This window comes from Pinus tabuliformis, chromosome 7, assembly GCF_031772625.1.
Source record: "Pinus tabuliformis cultivar Carrire ecotype Pingquan chromosome 7, CPIR1, whole genome shotgun sequence".
NCBI classification, from domain to species: Eukaryota; Viridiplantae; Streptophyta; class Pinopsida; order Pinales; family Pinaceae; genus Pinus; species Pinus tabuliformis.
Genome location: NC_142293.1, coordinates 593,897,121 through 593,910,588, shown reverse-complemented (window position 1 = coordinate 593,910,588; position 13,468 = coordinate 593,897,121).

Here is a 13,468-nt window from a genome sequence, read left to right as displayed (position 1 = left end):
CAGTGTTCTTCAACCTTGCCTTTCCATTTTCGGATAGCCATGGTGTGATGGGTTCTCATGTTTTTGGTTGAGTTGGATTATCGAATGGATTCGAAGCTGAGTGAGGTGGATATTTGAAAGGAAGAACACATGGCCTAGAGATCCTTGAACCGAACTATGGGTTGCAGTAAATCCACGGCCTACTGACACCTGAACCGGACCGTGGGTTGCGGTAAAGCCATATTTTTTGTTGCCTCAGTGGGCCTAGGAATCCTTGACCGGTGACTGGCAGGATATACGATAAATCCTAGAGGTCGATACTCTCCATCAGGCTTAGGAATCCCAGGATGTGCTATATAGTAAATCTTGGAGAGTGGAGTCTCGGTTAAGGCCTAGTGATCTGGTGTGGATTGCGGTAAAGCCCATAGACTAGTGTCTCAATTATATTGAGGAATCCTCGATCGGTGAATGGAGAGATATACGGTAAAGCCTAGAGACTACGAGATAAGAAAATTCCCCACGGTGTAGGTGGAGAAATCTAGTGGAATCCATGCTTTTTTCGGCCTAGTGATCCAGTGAGGATCGCAGTAAAGCCCAGTTCTATTGATGAGGGTGAGGTGGTGTAGCCTAAGGAAGCCTTGTTTGAGTTTTGGTTATGAGTCCCACATTCACTCTTGGAATATGGCACGAGGGTGATTGGCTGAAAGAAAGATTTGGTTCAGCCAATCTATGGTTGAGTGGTTCGTGGAAGTCCCATACCCAGTTGGATTTTGCATTCATTAATAAGAGTTCCTTTCCTTGGTATTTTATGAGAAAATGTATTGGTTCATATGTAAACATTTATGGATTATGTATCCTTGTTACTTATGTTGTTTATATGCTCGTTATGAGTATGTTTTATGACAGTTATGATGTATTTCTCTCATCATGTTTGGATTTGTAAATGAATGAAAAATGAATATATAACCTATTAGATTATAATGTAACTTAAGTGATAAGCCATTAATGCTTCTTAACGATTCTCATATAAGTATGAGACCCCTATGCTCAGATCTGTTGTTATGACCTGTAGATTTCATATTCATGATGTGTTCGATGAAATGTCCATCATGGTTAGGCTTCGCTAGGTCAAGTCCTTAATAAAGTTTTGTGTTAGAGATTTTGTCTTGGTGTCATTCATTGTCTTGGAAAGTATCATCAAGTTTCAGTCAGTGGTATGGACACTAGCCCTAAAAAAGTGGCTTAAATATCGTAGTCTTTGGCACAAAACTGGTTGAAAAAACCGTAGTCTCTCCCTTGTAGGCATTGTGGGAGTCACTGGAGGGTCCTAGTCACATGAATGCCCATTTCATGGGAGCGACTATGGGTTTAATTCATTGAAAGGCTAGGTTAACTCAGGGGTTGGGCACCTGGAGTGGTAGATTAGCTCCTGGGGGTCTTGTAGCACCTGAGGGAGGTCTGTAAGGTGTTGGTTCATCAGTTCCACTTCCTTAACTGCACTTAGGGAGTTGAATCATTTCATAATAACTCTTTGTCACATGTTTACCCCGGTGGACCGATTAGCTTGGGTAAATGTGGGAGGAGGGTGTTACATGACCTAAGGAAAATCGTCATAATTTTCGTTTCAGGCATTAGATTTGAATTCTATAAAAAATGGCTAAAAATGAATGGACTGTAGTTTTTTTTGTAGAAATTTCAGGGTTGAATGTTGAAACAATGACACGTGGCATCCCGTACAACTTTGCTCTACTGAACCAGTCCATAATCAGGCCATCGTGGGAGATCTGGCATAACTCTATATTGAAGAATCCAATATTGGTCTGACTTGTGGCATTGGAAAGAAGATTCATAGGGCTACCACATGACCGAATTTTAGACCTTGGAAATCTGAAATTACATAGATACAACAATTGCAATATCGAGCTCCAAAAAAGCAAGAAAAAGGTGTGTATTTTTTTAAATTTTGTCATAACTTTTGTTTGAAAAAATAGTTTGAAGTGATTCAAAGGGAATATTGAAGCATATATATAATTATTTGGTTCTAAAATTCTTCTAAAACAAAAGAATTCTAAAACCATCAAACCCTCAGAAAGCTCTACTATGACGCACGAAGAGGAAGAATTGCAGCATGATATATCAAAATTATGGGACCAAGTACAAAAAAAATCTCTCACACAAAGAGCAACCAAAGATGACATGGATGGTTTAAATTGAAGGATGGCATGGAAGCTAAGATGGATGGTTTGAAAGCAGACATGGAAGGTTTGATAGAGTTGTTGCAAGAAAGGCTTCTCGACAGTGACAAGGTAATCCATGAAAATCATGATGAGGACAAAAGGAATATAAATTATGATTTTAGAGACTTCAATGTGGGGTTTCAGAACCACTACATTCCAAATATAGATATGAGGAAATTTGATGGCAAGGATCTGGTAACATGGATACTATAGATAGAGCAATATTTTGATCTAAATTATGTGAAACACACACAAAAGGTACACATTGCATCTTGATATTTAAAAACCAATCAATTTGTATGGTATCGATGGATTTTTTCATAAACCACTTGTCACTTGGTCAAATTTTACATCGGAAATGATAGCACATTATGAGGATACAAAGAGAAACACCTTCTTTAGCCAATTCATAAATCTCAAACAAAAGGCTTCAATGTTGGAGCATATTGAGGACTTCCAAAAATTAAATATTAGCGTAATTGATATTCCAGAGGAGCATAGGATTGATGTATCCATAGGGACTTTGAAGGATAACACCCAACATGAGGTTCACGTTTGGGAACCTGATTCATTGGAGAAGGCATTCAGGGTGGCAAGAAAAGTTGAAAGCAAAATTATGGCAACAAGGAAGTATACCACTCACAACTATAAAGATGGAAGTGTTGTTGATCCTGGTCTTCCACAACCTACAAGGTTTATGCCACAATAATTGGAGGAAAAAAGAGCAAAATGGTTGTGTTACAGTTGTGATAGAAAATACACTAAAGGTCATAAGTGTGCTAACATAGATTGTGAAGAGGAGGAAGAAAAGGAACAAGAAACATCAAAAGATGAGGATATACACCAGGAACCAACCCCGGAGAAAGAAGAAACGAATCCGACCATATCTTGCAATGCATTGGCAGGAATTACCACTCAAACTCTCAAGATAGAAGGATATATCAAGAAGAAAAAGGTAATAGTGATTATTGATTCAGGTAGTGCTCATAATTTTATTCATTGTAAGATAGCCAAAGAACTGAATTGCTTCCTATATCCAGCACTCGAGTGTCAAGTGATAGTTTTAAATGGAGGAACTATAAATTGCTCTGGAAAATGCCATAATGTCAAGCTAACCATAGGGGAATATGTATTGAATAGTCCAATGATTTCCATTCCAATGGGTGGTGTTGATGTTGTACTAATAGTCCGATGGTTATAAGCTTTGGGGACAATAGACTTTAATTTTCAAGAACTTTTCTTGAAAATTTTTTGGGAAGGAATGGGAGTTGAATTAATGGGTATCACGGGGAAACTATGAAAAATAATCAACTCTAATGGCATGACAAATATTTTGAATAAATAACAAGGAGGTGTAATTACACAATTATGCTCACTAGAGGTTCAAACATCAAAATCATATATTTCTCCAGATCTCCAAAAAGTATTGGGTAATCATTCCAAGGTATTTGAGACTCCCAAAGGCCTCCCACCTATCTGTGATCATGATCGTGCCATTCATTTTATTCCAGGAAGTGTTCCTCCAAACATCAAACCTTACAGATATCCCTATGCCCAAAAGAATGAAATTGAACATATGGTTGCAAGAATGTTAGAGGTTGGTATAATTCAACCTAGTCAAAGTTATTTCTCTGCTCTAGTAGTATTCGTGCAAAAGAAGGATGGATCATGGCGTATGTGTCCGGATTATAGGGAGTTCAAAAGGATCACTATTAAATGTAATTTTCCCATTGTTATCATTGATGAATTGTTGGATGAATTGCATGGAGCAATTTACTTCACCAAGTTGGATCTTCGTTCAAGATATCATCAAATGAGAATGAAGACTGAAGACATTCTGAAAACAACATTCAGAACTCATGCGGGTCATTACAAATTTTTGGTCATGCCTTTTGGCCTGACTAATGCACCTTCAGTATTTCAAGGTTTGATGAATTCCTTTTTCAAACCCTTTCTTAGAAAATTTTTCTTAGAATTTTTTGATGGTATATTGATCTACGACAAGTCTTGAAAGGATCATGTTCAACATGTTGACAAGGTGCTCAAATTTTGGAGAAGAAACAATTATATGCAAAATACTCTAAATGTTTCTTTGGAGTGCAATAGGTAGAATATTTGGGTCATATTGTATCTCATGAGGGTGTTAAGGTAAACCCTAACAAAGTTAAAGCCATTAAGGAATGGAAAATCCCCACAACCATAAAGCATCTTCGAGGATTTCTCGAGTTGACAAGGTTTTATCGCAAGGTTATTAAGAATTATGGGAGAATAGCAACACCTCTAATAACACTACTAAATAAAGATGCATTGTCTTGGACTTCAAAAGTGGCTAAGGCCTTTGAACATCTTAAAGAGGCAATGTGCCAAGCACTAGTCTTAGCTATTCCTGACTTCACAAAAACTTTTATTGTGGAATATGATGCCTTAGGAAATAGAATTGGTGTTGTTTTTGCAAGAAGGAAGACCCATTGCTTTTGAAAGTCGTCCAATCAAAGGAAAGTATTTACACAAACCTATTTACGAGAAGGAAATGTTGGAAATACTACATGCACTAAAGCAATGGAGACCTTACCTAATGGGAAGACACTTCTATAGGTTTTAACCCTGTATAGAAATCACCTGCATACAAATTCTAAAAACAAAAAATAAACAATGACGAGAGCATAAAACATAAAAATAGATATACATAAATATTTTCCCCTGGATCCCAAAACCAGGACTACCAGATTGATTTTTCATTATGTTCCTTTCAATGTTACAATACATATATATACATGTTGAAGCATCCATAAACCCCAATCCATTAACCCTGGATTAGAACATAATCGTATTTCCCTTGACCAGATCTACAAATACCATGGACAAAAAACCATCGTGCCCAAAACCATGTGTGAAATCCATGCACAAAACCATAGGTAGGTCCACCCACCTAATATAGGGTCCAAAATAAAAATTCTCGGTCCGCTGCCCTAAACCCCCCCCCCGACAATGCCCGACGCAATGTACAAGGAGGGATGTCGCACCCCCCCCCCGTGGGGTAGTCGTGGAAAGAATATAACACAACCCAACAACTTCAAGGGAAAAAAGGATCATGGTAGTCTTAAATACTTTTTTGGAAAAAAGAGTATCTTTAGAAGAGCGGCAAAAATGGGTCACAAAAATGTTGGGTTATGAATTTGAAATCATCTACAAAAAATGGAAACAAAATGTTGTTGCAGATGCGCTCTCAAGAAAGAAAGAGGATGTGGAAGCACTGATTTGTGCCATTTCTATTATCCAACATGATTGGATAACTGAAGCAAGGGATGAATGGAAGAATGACAAAGAAGTGTGGGCACTCATTCAAAAGTTGCAGCAATATCCAAGTACATCTGATACATTTAGCTGGAAAAATGATTCATTATGGTGCAAAGATCGCTTATATATTTGTAAGAATTCCCAACTCAAGAAAAATATTCTTTTGGAATTGCACACCTCCCCCTTCGGAGGGCACTCGTGATTTTTGAAAACTTACTATGGGGTTAAGAAGGATTTTTTTTGGGATGGCCTTAAATCTGATATTCATAAGTTTGTGGTAGAATATTTGGTTTGCAAACAAAATAAAGTCGAGACAATTAAGACCCAGAGTCTGTTACAGCCTTTAGCCATTCCAAGTCAGCATTGGGAGGAGGTCTCAATGGATTTTATCATAGGTTTACCCAAGTCTGAAGGAAAGAGTGTCATCATGGTGGTAGTTGATAGACTTACCAAGTATGAACACTTTTGTGCATTATCTCATCATTTTAAAGCGAGTACAGTTGCTACTGCATTTATGGAAGCAATTCAAAATCTATATGGAAACCCAAAGATTATTGTAAGTGACAAAGATCCCATTTTCGCTGGAATTTTTTGGATGGAATTATTTTATTGTCTTGTTACTCAACTAGCTCATAGCTCACATTATCATCCTCAATCTGATGGGAAAACTGAGATAATGAACAAATCTTTGGAAGGATATCTTCGTTGCTTTGTATCAAATAAACAAACACAAATGGTTTAAGTGGTTACTTCTAGCTGAATGGCAATATAACACTCCCTTCCATACTGTAGCAAGAATAACCCCATTTATGGCACTTTATGGATATCATCCACCATCCATCACATCATCTTTAAGAGAAAATTCTAAGGTTCAAGTAGTGGAAGATCACATCGAGCATCAACAACAAGTTCTCCAACTCTTAAAGGATAACCTCATTCTGGCGCAAAATCAAATGAAACAACAAGCAGATCAACATCACAGTGAAAGAAGTTTTGATGTAGCCGACTGGATATTTTTACAGCTACAACCATACAAACAAATGTCCCTCAAGCAAGCTAAGAAGGAAAATAAATTATCACCCAAGTACTATGGTCATTACAAGGTGTTGCAAAATATTGGTACTATGGCATACAAATTGGAGTTGACTGCATCTTTCCGAGTACACCCAGCTTTCCATGTTTCATTCTTAAAGAAGGTCATCGGTGACAAGCTCCTAGTTCAAACAGTGTTTCCAGAACTTGACGAAGAAGGAAAAATCATATTTCAACCTGAAGAAGTCACGGAAACAAGAACCTGATAGCTAGGGAAACGATTAATTTCAAAGTATCTCCTTAAGTGGAAGAACTTACCAGCTGAAGATTCCACATGGGAGGATGATAATTTTATACAAAAGCATCTAGAACTACTCAAGCGTTGAGGACAACACTTTTTTGAAGGAGAGGGGCATATTAGGTCCCTATAATACTAGTGTATTCCCCTTCTTGTTATTAGTGTAGCCCCTTATTGTTATTATTGTGCCCATGTATCCCCCATGTTGTTATTGTTGTTCCCACAGAAGCTCACTATTGGTATTGTTGTGCTTGTACATTATTATTGTTATGTAGGCTCCGATTATATTGTGACCCCTTAGACTCCTATATATACCAAGGATGTCTTATCATTTGAATCATCCAAGAATTGTTCATTTATGTAATGTAAAGGAGGTTTCCCCCTTGAAGAGGTTAATTTTTAAATTTTTTTATCTATCTTTTATGTGAGCTAGTTGCATAACATATGGTCCATCTATGTGTTATTTTGATATCAATATATGTAATTTTATATTTATTTAATTTTCATAGTTGGTATTCTAATTCTAATTCTAATGCCAATCCCTCATATTTAGCAATTCATCACTCACAAGTTGTTGGTCAACTATTTGCGTGGTTTTCTTACTCGTGATAGATTGTTCACTCTTTCTTCGTTGTTGTGGGCAACTAACTACATGGTTTTCTTACTCCCTGTATGTTATTTACTCTTTATATCCCACCACTTATTTATTGGTTGAGTGTTTTACTTTCATTTGCATCACATAACTTTCGTTGCGTTGATTTATTTCATTGCTAATTGATTTCTTACTGGTTTGTTCTCTAACATTTGGAAGTTTATGGGTTCAAATCTACCCAATTGTTTCACCCATACTAGGATTCTCTCAATAATTCCAACCCAACATAACCTGAAAAATATAAATAAATAACGGAAAAAAAAAATGTAATGTGGATGTCTTTGAATGTTGTATAATCAAAGTTGCATGAAAATGGCATAATTTTTGCTCTTCCTTATCGCCAAGAAAAAGGAAGATGGAAACTCTAATTGCAATGTCATTATTGTGTACATAGAGAAACAACATTGTTTATAAATTGAACCCATCGTAACCAATGCCACCACCATTATGGCTATGATTAAAACCAATTCTCTGATTGAAAAATATTAGCACTAGAACAATAATGGCAATAAATACTCTAACTAATGGTAATTTGTGTCAATGCTAGTAGTGATGAAACTAAGGAAGCATTCATGTTCTTTGTGAATGTTGGAGAATTGTAACAAAACATTCTAGGTTTGTAATGGGATTTCCACATGCTTCTCATCGTTTCCATCATGACAAGTTTCTAAATGTTGAATCCCAAATGTCCAATGTAGCCTACACAAGTAATAGTTCATGGAAGGATACACCATTTTTCTGTGAAATTGGACCAACAATGAGTCTTCTTCTAATTAAAAAGAGGAGATATCTAGAACCAAAGGTGAATTTTGTAAGTAATGAATGAAGAAATGTGACAAGTGGTTATGGTATGCAGTTGGATACGATAAAAGAATGTGATGAGAACTAGGGAGACATTGTTGTTTCCTTTTTTAATTTGTAAAACAATTGTTCACATTTCAACCACATAGTGAAAGGTAGAATGAGTTGATTTTGAACAATAGGTTATTATCAGTATTTTCTCTTGTATAACTTGGCACCATTTTGATTGAGCTTGTATGCCTTGCAACCTTCCTTCAATTTTCAGATAATGACAACTTTAATCCATCCCAAGAGTTGTTAAAGTTATTAATTGCATTTCATGGTGTTCTTGGGTTGTATGTTGCACTCATGTAGATGAGAATCAAACACATCCAATTTTCCATTACCTTGCTTATTATCAAGAGACTCTAGAGACAAACATTCTTGTGGAGCATTTTCCTTGGCATTACATGCTCAACATGTAGAGCCATCCTCTCACCCCTTCATAAGAGGATCTAGAAGAGAAATTCTCATTCTACATGTCATTTATTATTACCATTCTTAGTAGGTTCTATCATGTGCATTAAAGTATGAAAATACAAGGTCAATAGAGACCTAGGAGCTTCTAGAAGACATATATGTTTATATAGGACTGAGAGAGAGACTAGAAACAAACCTCTGTAGAGGATTTGTGATGGTGAAGCAAGTGGGTTGTAAGTTCCTATTTAAGGATCATGTGGTATTAGAGTAGTTGAATCCTTGACCTTGACACAAATTCTAGAAAATTGTATACCTTAGCATGGGTAAACCTATAGACCACCAGTGCTCAACTTCAAGAAAAGAACCAGCACTTGAAGCAACAAGTCTAAGTATTTAACTAGATGGTGGTAGAGATCTATAAGTACCTTGAAACCTCTGCCAAACAATTGTTATTTCTAAAGAAGTAGTTTAAAAATGCCAAGACTCCCTCATTACCGCTATGGGAAAATTGGGATAAGTAGTGAATCCAGCATGTACATTCAGAAGAGAAGGTCATTTAGTTGGATAGCCGGAAAGAAGATAAGCTCACTCAAATGTTGGCTCGGTTATAACAAAAGTTGGAAAAGAAGGAGAAGGCCTTGGAAAAGCTCTAACTAGTTATCCAAGAGCATGTAGAAGTGAGGCAACTTTAAATTGACACTATTGAAGACAATATCATGTGTTGGCATGAAAATGACAATAGGGAAGAGACCGTGGGTTCAGGTTCAAGGGGCCAACAAGGCTTCGTTGTAGTCTAGGACGACACCGACATTTTCAGCTTACCTAGAGGGCAAGGAGTCTCATTCGAGGCATGTCGCGACCGAAGTTAGATGGGTTTGGATGGGGTATCAAGGAAATATAAATAACACACAACAATAGCTCATCATACTCAATTCTTTGTACTATCCAAGACTGTCATTCTACTCATACCATCGCAGGAAACTACCTAGCTATTGATCATTCATTTAAAAATTTAAATAACCCATAAGGAACACAACAATACAATAAGGAACCCAAACTGCTTCTTTCATTAACTAGAATATAAGAGAGTACATGATAGAGTATAAAAGGCCTGAATCTTGTTCATCGAATACACAAAGAGTACATTTTCATAGAATGCAACTAACGAGCATGGACATAAGCAGAGCAGAGGGTAGTCCTAGCCTTTCCACAACTGATCTGGCTCTCAAGATCCTGCCCTTGCTCACCCGCTTCATCACCAACTCCTTCCTCGTGCTATCTTTTTCCTTTTATCCTTTGCTCTGCATTCCCACTGCCAGTTTCGCTCAGTTGACTCTGCCCTCGACTGCCTTCTATTTCCCTTGCTTGATTGCTTCTGTACTCTTCCACCACCTTTCCGCAACTGCTCGTTCACTCCCAGTTCCTGCCCCTTTCCTTTGGTTGTCAACTCTACAACCCAAACCATTGTCCTCGCCACCTATTCTTGACCTTTCTTCCTACCAAAATCCAAAATTCAAAACGAAGGCCCCGACCGTAGTTCTTTGACTTGTCCCCGAGTCAATCTATCTCAAGCATTGTCGACTTTGTTGTTGTTCCTAGCAGCGTCTCTATCGTTATTGCTTGATGTTATGTTGGTTCCTCTTCTTACAGTGTTGCTGCTTTTGCCTCTAGTTGTGTTGGTCCTGCCTCGTGCGGGGCTGCATCTGCGACAATTGTTTCCTAGAGAAAGTGGTTATAATCTTCCAATGTCATTTGCTAGACGCCTGTGAGGGTTTCTGCCTTTTGGAGAAATTCGGTAGTTGATGTGGAGCTCAGTTGATCAAGTCGAGTGTTCTACAGGGTGCCCCACTATTCTTCAACCTCGTCACATACCTCCCACTGAGAAATCACATGCTTACGAACCAGTGGCCTAAGATCACGAATTCTCTTTTTCGTCTTAGTCGATTCCTCATCAATTTTTTGTACTCTGGCCTTGAGGGAGGCGATCTCATTATCAATTTTCTTTAGTTGGCCTTTTTCCCTACAGGTCTTGTTTTCAGTGATGCATTGTTGGAAATTTTGGCAAAGTGGATACATTGGCTGGTTTTTCATGGCCAAGATTTTTGACCAATCGTTGACCTGCTCCATTAGCACATAACCATCTGCCAGGGCATCAGTTAGTGAAGCTTTCAATGCAGCGGCAGTGTGGTGTTTTTTTCTCGATCTCCACGATGTAGCTTGTATCTAGATCGAGCAGCGTTGTTCTTGTCATATCTAAACTCTTCTTCAACTCCTTGTTGGTGCCCACAAGTTCTGTGCATGATGTCTGAATATGGTTGCAGTAGTCTACCAATGTGCAGGCCGAAAAATCCTCGGGTGCTTCAATTACTAAATCAACCACAGTTGGCCAAAGTGTTCATAGCTTTGATGTCACATGCGCGACCTATGATTGCAAATGTTGATCAGTCTGTCAGAGCTGATCTCACTTCGTCACGATAGTGAAAATTTATTGCTTATGCTGCTCGTTCTCGATGACTAGGTCATTGTGGATCTGTTCAGCCCTTTGAGATGCATGTTGGCTAAATCTGAACAGTTAGGTAGATGACCAGTCCTGAAGGTTCTCGGGCTGCATTATTAATGGGTCTAGGAAGTTTCTTTGCAGGGGTTGGCCGCTAGAAATAGATTTTTCTGAGTGGCCTTGGGGGGAAGTTGCAGGTTGCGTGGTTTCAAGAAACTAAGGAGCGGGAGGGATAATGATTGGCTCTGGAACAATGAGGAAATTTATTGGAAATGTGGTTTCAAATGGTTGGATCGTAGTGGAGTGTGGTTGTGAGGTGATTGGTTCCTCGCACGGGAAACCTAACAATAAGATATCAAGGATGTTTGAACAATAGTATGACCTTCATCCCCGTTCGGTGACTTGGTCGACTGGATATCTGAATCGACTTCCATTTCTTCTATAGCTATGCGAGTGCCAAGAGGGATTGTGTCAGACAAGGTCGTAGAGGCGGAAGTTATATGGGGGGATGGATCCCACAACTCGTGTGAAACAGTAGAGGTGGATTGTGGGTTTTCTTCAACAATTGGGGAGGTTGATGCTGACTGGAGTCCATCACCGGTGAGGTCAACAACAGTCACGACAGGCATTGTCTTTTGCTTCTTGGTCACTGGTACCTTGGTACCTTTGGGCTGCCTGGGCTTGGGGATGGTTGGATTTGTTTGAGAGTGAGGGTCATGATGGGGGATAGCCACAACGAGGGGAGTAGTTATGATTGGATTGAACAAAGTAAACCCTTGAAAAGAAACAGACTAGGGAGTCGTACCTGATGAACCCTTGAAGCTGGAAATTGTCTGCTTAATGGAGCTCATTTGTTGCTCCATTTGACAGAAAATTGGTTGTAATTCCTCCTCCGGCCCCCTCTTCCTGTTGCTCTCGGTCGTGTCTCCTGTTAGCGGTTGCAGTTGCATGCCCCCAAACAAATATTTGAATTAGCCATTTGTAATCTCGCAGGCGATCCCTGGCCATGATCTGACCTCTGTGTGGAATATCCCTTATGCTAATGTGAACCTCTGTAGCTTCATTTGGAAAGTCTCCAGGTGGATGCATTGTGGCTTGATATAAGTATGGCCATGTGTTACCCCAAACCAAATTTCTTGTGAGTAGTTATCGAGCAATCCCTTGGGGATTCTTTCCACCACCCTTATGGTCGTGAGCATCTTTTGGTACCAGTCCTTAAAGCATGCCTCATTGATCTCTTTGTTGTTGGGGTCCCCGGACGTCCTCCATGGTGTGTATCTGAGCGCCAGTGGTTGCTCATCTGTGATTTCCGCGAGGTCCCTCCCTACTGGCAGACACCATTTCCACATCGCCAAGGTCATAATCAAATACCTGAAAAGGAAATTCATGCTTTTCCTATAAACATCCTCACAAGCTTCAAATAACTCATTCAGTAGAAATGCATAACAATTAAGTGAAATTCCTACGCAACAGTGCTCCACACATGATATGGTGTCCAACGTGCACTCATTTCTGGAGGTGTGTCGCATTACATGGTCCTTGTTGATCAAATCTATTTTAGTGCCCTTGTTGTCACGCTTGGTGTTATACTTGTTGTAATAATCATTGTCCCCCTCTTTCTAGGCTCGCTTCAACCCGATTTGGAACGCTGTCGAGATTGCATCTCCTGTTGTTGAGAGTCTGGTGAAGCACTAAATGTCCTCCACATGAATTGGATATTCCTTGTCTAACCAACGCGAACCACCATGCATCCTTCTTACCAAAATTTTAGTGCATTGCATTGCAGCGAAAGACGTTCCAAAGACCGACAGACTCCTTAAATTAATCAGTCGACCCTTAAAGTGCCCAAAATGTTCCTTTGATCTTCATCGCCATTATACCATCACCCTTCGAGACTTCTTCTGTATATACCTATCGCTTGACTGTTGGAACTGGAAGCAATCTGAAAGATTGTTGTCTACTAGTGTTGCCTTGTCATATTTCCCATATAATGATTCCATAACAGTAATTCGATCATCTAATTTATCTTCAAGAACTGAGATTATCTTCGTCATACTTCTGCATCGTTGATATACAACAGTTATAGGAGGCTGATAGCGAGTGCTTGAGCAACGTTGTTCACTTTCAAACCAAGACTCGAACAATTCTGCAACCTCAATTGGAAATTCTGAAAATTTCTGCATAGCCATGTAAATTAGGTAGACCAACTTCGACAC